At 35.4% G+C, this 8,709-nt stretch overlaps 1 pseudogene; it reads left to right on the top strand.

Moving 5' to 3' along the window:
• The first annotated feature begins 876 nt into the window (after window positions 1-876).
• Window positions 877-1,566, top strand: LOC131756903 (malate dehydrogenase, mitochondrial pseudogene; annotated as a pseudogene).
• The last annotated feature ends 7,143 nt before the right edge of the window (window positions 1,567-8,709 follow it).

Here is an 8,709-nt window from a genome sequence, read left to right as displayed (position 1 = left end):
AATTTGAACACATACTTGCTTCCTAGAACAACATATTACATGCTTATCTTGTACTTTGTCCCAAATATAGAATCAGCCATTTCTCCAAGAACATTGGGGCCTTTTATTGGGAACACACTATGACTTTACTTTTAACGCAGAAAAACTGGAATAATATTTTCTACCTTGCTGAAGATATTTGTTAAGAAAAAGTTATATTAAAAATATTAATAATCTTAACATTAAAAATTCTGTAATACCTAAATAATCATTAGCAATATAACATATGCCTCCAAATCACTTAATAATTTTCTAAGCAGTCACGGGTTTATTGAACCACCTTGATCTTTGTACTTACCTTTGCATCCGTAAATACACATGAGTATTATTGGACTACATTGGTAAAATAAAACAGGTAAGAATTACAAGGGACGAAGTTTGTTCAGTCACATGTTTCCTTACAGGGACTTTCCTTTTGCAATATAGTAGTAAATAAAAATAGAAATATCAAATTTTCTTTCTTCTTTTGTCCCTCGCCGGCTCCTTCCCGAGCTGGTCCGCGCCCCGTCCGCCACCGCCCGGCCTGGGGGCGCCGCTCTCCGCCGCGACTTCGGCACCTCGGCCCAGAACAGTGCTAAAGCAGCCGTGCTGGGGGGGGGGGAGGGGGGGCTTGGAGGAATCCAGCAGCAGCCTTCGCTTCTCCTGAAGAACGGCCCCTTGGTGAGCCGCCCGACCCTCCACGGTATTGCTCAGACACCCCGAGTGGCCGCCGCCGATCGGAGCCACATCGAGACCAGAGCGATGGTGAAAGGCCACCTCGGAGCTGAGCAGCTGCCAGACTGCCTGGAGGGCCGCGACAAGGTGGCTATTACCGCGGGAGCCCCAAGAAAAGCAGGCATGACACGGGACGACCTGCTCAACACCCACGCCACAATCCTGGCCACCCTGACTGCTGCCTGTGCCCGCACAGCCCCGAGATCATGCTCTGCATCATTTCAAATCCAGTTAACTCCACCATCCCAATCACAGCGGAAGTTTTCAAGAAACATGGAGTTTACAACCCCAATAAAATCTTTGGGGTGACCACCCTGGACATTGTCCAAGCCAACACTTTGGCTGCAGAACTGAAGGGTGTGGACCGGCTCGAGTCAACGTTCTTGTCATTGGCGGCCATGCTGGGAGGATCATGCCCCTGATCTCAGCGCACCCCCAAAGTGGACTTTCCCCCGGACCTGCTGATTACCGCCACTGGGTGGATCCAGGAGGCCGGCACGGAGGCGGTCAAGGCGAAGGCCACAGTAGACCCTGCCACCCTGTCCACGGCGTATGCCGGAGCCCGCCGATTTGTCTCCTCCCTCGTGGATGCGATGAACTGAAAGGAAGTTGTCGAATGTTCCTTCGTCAAGTCCCAAGAAATACACCGTCCGTATTTCTCCACACGGTCGATGCTGCGGGGAAAGGGCATCGAGAAGAATCTAGGCATCGGCAAAATCTCCCCCGTTTGAAGAGAAGATGATTGCCGAGGCCATTTCTGAGCTGAAAGCCTCCATCAAGAAAGGAGAGGAGTTTGTAAAAAACATGAAATGAGAAGGTAGTTAGTGAGCAGCCCGTTTCCTTAACGAATTAAGGCGTCATGTCAGTGTAAAGCCATTTCAGACACCTTTGTCTTTTCAGTTTGCTTTGATGATGAGTATTGCATGAACAAAACACCCCTTCCAAATCTTGGGTCAGTCTTATCAGTGCATCAATAAAAGCAGCCTTTGATTTTCTTTTTCAAGTTCTCCTCCAACTAAAAAAAAATTTTTTTCTTTCAAATTTTTGAGTGTGGGAGAAAACAAATTCAAGGGAAGAGGAAAAAGTAAAAGTATATTTAGAATTTTTGAACTACTCCAGGCAGAGAAAATAATTGCTAGTAGTCATACTGGGAAGACTTTTGGATTTAATAAGATAAAAATGAGAAGTTTTATATGAAACAAAGATAAGAAGATAATTAGATTAATTTAATTCTCTCATTACTCTGTGTGAGAATGATGCAGGATGACCTAAACAATAGACATTTTTTGTCTTCTAACTGATACATGATGAATGAGATAAAATTTAAATAACACACAACATGTAACAAGCTTGTAAAATAAGAAAAAAACAGCATGACTTAGAGGGAAGTTTAGAAATCAATTAAAAGTTGAACGTTTTATTAAAATAATTTTGCAATTTAAATGTGACCTTTTTATCTTTTAGGTCAAACCGATCATATATTTCTAACATACTGAACTATCAATAACTCATGTAATATTCCTCTGAAACAGATAAAAAATTCTGCTACAGCAGTAAATGACTGGGTTGCTGTGAAATGATGTTATAATAGTTTCAGTTAGCTTGAAGGAATTGATGTTATATTTATATTAAAAATAATTATTTATTATGAGAGTTTTCTACATTATTTCGAAGTTTCACGTTCCCTTTTAAAAGAAGGACTTTACAAACATTGAAAATGTTGAGGGCAGTCATCAAAATGGAATTGCCTTTAAAACTTAATGCATGCATTTGCTTTATTTTTTTAAGTCAACCCTGATTTTACTGGAAAAGTCACTGAAAGTGTTGTGTGTATTAAAATATAAAATCAAATGATATAGGTGATCTTCAACTGATGAATAACGAAAACATTTGATGTAGAAATTTCATCTCGACCTGTTTTTATTTCTGTCAGGCACATTTATGGATTTAAGGAACCTCTCTTTCTAGCATATACTGAAAATGGATTAGAAGAAGGAACATGGAAGTGTGTTAATAATAAGAACTGCATTGTACGTTTACTATGTGCCTGACACTGTTGTGTTTAACTAACTCATCAATCTTTCTGACAACCCTACAAGAGAGATACCACTACTGGCAGTATTTTGTAGAAGGGAGAACTGAAGCACAGGTTAATAAAATAATTCACCTGCAGTCACTTAATCTTGAGTGATGGAGTTAAGGCCCCAAACTAGGCAGTATTACTACACAGTTTCTTGTTCTAAGTCATGAGGTAATAAGCCTTAAAAATAGATTCAGAGCAATTTATTTTAAAAAGAGATAAATGCAAGTTATAATGTTGAAATGCCTACACATTATAACAGAAAACATTTTGTTTGAAACATACAGAATAAAACTAACTTTATTTAAACTTAAACGATTCGCAAAAAAATTGAGAAAGAATTGGAATTGGGAATACATTCAAATTTTCTTATTTTAAATTCAGTTTTATTTTTGTAAGAACATAAATCCTACTAATAAAATTATTAGGATTATGACTGATGAAATTAAGGGAGAAAAGGTATTATAATAATAAAAACTCATATATAATGCTTACTGTGTCCTATCCACTTTCCTAAGTATTATGCATTTTAATACATTTAATCCACAGAACAACCACATGAGATAAGTTACTATTCACACTTTTGAGATGAAGAAACTAAGGTATGAAAAGAATAAATACACTTCTCAAGGTCACAAAACTGATAACCAGAAAAGCCAGGATTCAAACTCATGAAGTTTGGATCCAGAGTTCTTGCTTTTAAATCCAAAAAAATGTCCACATTTCAATTCTGTGTCTGGGAGGATTTCTATTAGTAGAAATGAGGAAGGCAGAAAAAGCAAATGCTGTTTCATATTTTTCCCCCAAGGAATGGGGGAGATGAGTAAAAGTTTTACATATGCTATGTTTGAGTTGTCAAAAGGTGTGCTATACAAATGGAAATACATCTGAAATAAAAAGTAATATGCGGGACTAAATCCTAGCCCAGAAATCAGAATAGAAATTTGTAATTCAGCTACTGTAGGGTTATTTAAACCAAGATAGTAGAAATAATAACATTATTAATAATAATTATTATTACAATTATAATATGTACTATAATAATTCATTCTTATATTTAGGTTGTAGTTTGTAGCTGGAGTTCTTGTCACATATATTATCTTAATTTTTTTAACATCTTTATTGGAGTATAATTGCTTTACATTGTTGTGTTAGTTTCTGCTGTATAACAAAGTGAATCAGCTAATATGTATACATATATCCCCATACCCCCTCCCTCTTGCGTCTCCCTCTCACCCTCCTAATCCCACCCCATATTATCTTATTTAAACTCATATATTAATTTAATGTCAGAGATTAAGCTCTATATAGAACAGAGAAGAATATCAAGACAACTCAGGAAGAAGAATCAGTTAAGGAATAAGAAGCGGCTGTAGAGATGAGAACTGATCCAAATATAAACCAAATTTCAAGAGTTTCAGTAGTGAGTGAATGATGAGCTAGCAAAAGTGACAAGATATTTTGTACTTTCAAGAGGTTTTCAGAGAAAGAAAAGAAAGCGTTTAAAGAGTTGGTCAGGATTAAATGAAAAAATAACTTTTAGCATAGGACAAGCTAGAACATATTTAGAGATGGAGGAAGAGAACAGATGGAGAAAAAGAATTAAAGCACAGAATTGGGGAAGGGGTGGTGAATGGATTGTGTTCTTTGTGACATGAGCAAATGAGATCAGAAACCCCATCTTTTCATTAGACATCATGGACAATCTAGTAGATAAGGGAGTTTCAGTAGGAATTATGGGATAAGGAGCTAAAACATTTTGAGCTGGATGGCTGCAGAAAGATAGTCAATAAATTAATATACCGAGAATAAGGAATGGGAGCAGAGTATTGAGAAGAAAAACATGGCATAGACATGTAAGGAAGTGTATTAAGGGATCAGGAAGAGAAACATTTTCAATGAAGTCTATGGCATCTACTGGTCAGCTTTATGTCTCAAGCACTTTTAGTAAGAATATAGTTCTTAACCACTTCAATCTTTTAAAATTAAAAAATAAGGCTCATATTTCACTATCATAATAAAATTCTTTGACATTCCTTTCATTGTGCTAAGTAGGCAGACAATGGTAAAATCTAAGACTGAATTAATTCTCAAATGGGCCAATAAAGGATTTTTGTCATCATAAAATGTTAAATGGAAAAGGATTTTTAATCGTAATTACCATAATCTACATTGGAGCTCAGAGAAGGCAGTAAAGTCTATCACTAAATGATTTATCAGCAATTAATGTTTTAATGTCCATAGGGTTCTTATGATTTTTAAAAGTTAACAAATTAACTTTTAAAAATCTCATTTAATTTCTCTAACTGTTTAAGTTCTATTTATTTTAATCTTTAATTTGTGAAGCTATTTTTTACCTGCTGAGTGTCCAAAATACGCTACACAGTTCTTGAGGGAAAACAAAATAAGAAAATCATGAAAAAATGAAAAAAACAACTCTGGTCCTTGTAACATATAATTTCTTTATGAATTATGGATTCCATGAAAAGTACTAGAAAAATGTAAGCTTGTGATTTTTAAAAATTCTATAGAATGTAGACTTATTGTGGTGTTTTAGAAAAACACATGTTTCTGGAATCCCCCATGGAGTTCTAGAAACATCTAGACACAAATCATGCACAAGAATCAAAGAGATGAGATGAAGAAGAATATCACCTAATTTTTTTGCATCAGAATCACAGATGCATTGTCTGTGTGCAATAACATTTATTTTGGTTATTTCTACAATGTAGGATTATTCTATATACAGGATAGTTATCTTGAGTATGTATGAAAATTCTTTATAAAAATTTTACCTGAGTATTGTCTGAAAAATTATGATAACAAACAAGAAAAACCCTTTAAAACCAAAATAAAAATTAATTCTCTAAATATAATATGGCCCTCAAGGACAAAGTTCACTGTGGTCAACTATTATACAGCATGCAGTTTTTATACAATTTCTTATGTCATGGTATAACAAATTACCGTGAACTTCATGGCTTAATGCAATACAAATTTGTTATTTTACAGTGCTGGAGGCCAGAAGTTTAAAGTCAGTTTCACTGGACTGAAACCAAGCTGTCCACCTGGCCAAGCTCCCTTTGGAGGAGCTAAGGGAGAATTTGTTTCCTCTCATTTTCCAGCTTCTAGAGTTATATTTATTGACTCATGGACTCTTCCTCCATCATCAAAGTCAGTGGCATAGCTCCTTTTCTCTCTGACTCTGCTTCCCTCTACTTCCTTCACATGGCTTTCTTCTTCTGTAGTCTGTGTCAAATATCTCTTATATAAGGGTACATGTGATAGCATTTAGATCTTGACTTTATAATACCTGCACAGTTTTTTTGCCATATGTTAACATTCACAGGTTCCATGGATTAGGGTATGGATATCTTCTGAGGATCCATTATTCAGCCTACCACAGCATATAAGGCATAAAATAATCTGTAACACAATATCTAATGTGTTTTCCCTTTAATGTATGAAAAGGAAACTGTCAAGAAAACCATTAATAATTAAGAACTTACATAATTAAATGAGCATATGGTGTCAGAAAATCATGCTTCTACAAATCCTTGGTAAACAAGGCTGAGCTCAAACTCTAAAAGCAGTCACTTTCTTCACCCACAAATCTCCAAGAATGGATAACTGTGAGGACATATCCCGGCCACAGCACTTTTCTGTCAAAAATGCTACCTAGCAAGTGTTTGCCTATGGATGAAAGAGTAGGAATATAAGCAGAATATCATGAGATCGAATGAAAATCAAGAACCAGGTATATCCAAAATGCAGTGAGAATAATATATATTTCTCTCTACCAATTGTCTAGGATTCTTTTTTTGTATTTTTTTTGTATTTTTGGTATTTTTGTATATATGTATATGCATATATACATAAATACATATATACATATGTGTATATATATACAATTATATATATAAACTATAGATAGATAGAGACAACAATGGCAGACAACATAAATACTGTTTAAAATATTTTGTTAAAATCACAGATTAGTAAGAGCAGGTGGCATATACTTAGCTTTAATTTCAAATGAGAAAGGAAAATTGTGCCTTAGCAAACAGAGACCTAGGCATATTTTGACATGGCTTATAGTGGCAAGACAAGCGTGCCAATTCAGATCTTCACAAGTTCTTAATCAAGACATGAGGCTCAGTGTCTACGTGCCACTAATTGGGCTATTATGTGCTGTCATCTTTGTTAGTTGACTCTTCATATGTTTATATAATATCTCTTCAACAGAAAATTCAACAGAATTTTCACACCTGATGGGATATAGCATAGTTTAGGCATTAGACACAATCATGCATAGCAGTACATATTCCAGGGAAAACAGATCCTTCAGTGGAGGGCATCTGAAAGTACATTGCATTGTTCAACACAATGGCCAAGTCCATTGAGTAATAAGTAGGGAAGTATTGTGAGTTCTGGAACCCTGAGAGAACTTTCCAGACTTGTACTGCCAACCTCTGGACTTTGACATGAGAGAAAACATTCAAACACACTCACCAAACCATCTCCTCCACTAGCATGGCTTTTATTACCATCTTTATGATCTTGTGTCCCAAAATTTACCTCTACTCTAGATCAAGTACCAGTATTACACAGTATATGAACTACTTGGCATTTCCATTTAAAACAATTACTGCATCTTTATTTCAACTTGACAAAACTAAAATAAATCATTTCTCCACCAAATTTTCTTTTTGTACTACCAATCTCAGTATATGACACAAAAATCCATGTAGATATTTTTATTTCAAGTCCAAATTTTTAGCTCAAAAGCATTTTATGAGCTGAGCTTTTTTATAGCATTTCATGATACCCCCCCATCATTCATTCAAAATTCCCTTTACACAAAAATTCCTTTCTACAAAGGGGCTATTTTCTCTTAATTCTCTAATCCTTTGTCCACACCATTTTCTCTTTCTATACTTTTATACTCATCTCCCCTCCAATTAATTTTTGGTAATTCAATTGCATTTGTAATTATTTATCTCCAAACAAAGCATCATAATCTCTTTATATTATTGTGTCTCCAGCACCCACAAAATACTTGGCTCACAGTAGGTCTGTCTTCATACTGAGCAGATGAATGAATGCAAGCGTGAATGAAAGAAACCCTTGGTTACATCTATCCCAGTTTTCTCCCCTTTCTATAGAAGCATGCCACAGTCCAGTCTTCGCAGGTTATAACTGTAGTGAAATATAAACCTGAAAAATATATTAGGATCAAATAACAAACAATGACAAATATTAGAAAAAGTAAATTGGACTTCATTTCTTCAACAGTGTGGCGTCACAGAAAATTTTTAAGAAGCATTCAGGCAAGAACATGAGTGTTTAAATTCCAGGCTCTGGTTAATTAAAGATAACCAGAATGATCATTTCATTAACTGAATTCTTACTACAAGTGTATGATCGGTGTTAAACTGTGAATCACTTAATAGAAGGAACTCTGAAATCAAGATGATAGAATATTGACTGTGCTCATTAACTCTTTAGATAACATTAAAGCGCAAGAGGGGGAAAGGAAGTGGCTTAAAACTAAAAGGCTATGATAACGATTTAATTTAACGATTTTATTTAATGATTTAATGTGACCTCCAAGAGTGTAAAGACACAGAACAAAATGCATTAAAGATGAGATGAGGGAAATATAACTTGAGAGGAAGATAATTTTTTAAATGCAAAGATATAAGATGTGCAAGTGTGGCAGATACATAGCTAAGTGTCATAGTGGATAACAAACTAGCCATGATCAGTGAATCAGCTCTGGGGAAAGCAAATGTAGTGTTAAATTCTAAGTAGCAACAGTATACCCAGAGATGATGCAGATTCTCAAATTATATTCTCAGTGTTTTGTCTGTTTT

Source organism: Kogia breviceps, chromosome 5 (genome assembly GCF_026419965.1).
Source record: "Kogia breviceps isolate mKogBre1 chromosome 5, mKogBre1 haplotype 1, whole genome shotgun sequence".
Classification (NCBI taxonomy): domain Eukaryota; kingdom Metazoa; phylum Chordata; class Mammalia; order Artiodactyla; family Physeteridae; genus Kogia; species Kogia breviceps.
Note: the sequence above shows the minus strand (reverse complement) of the source record. Positions and strands in the feature narration are given on the sequence as shown.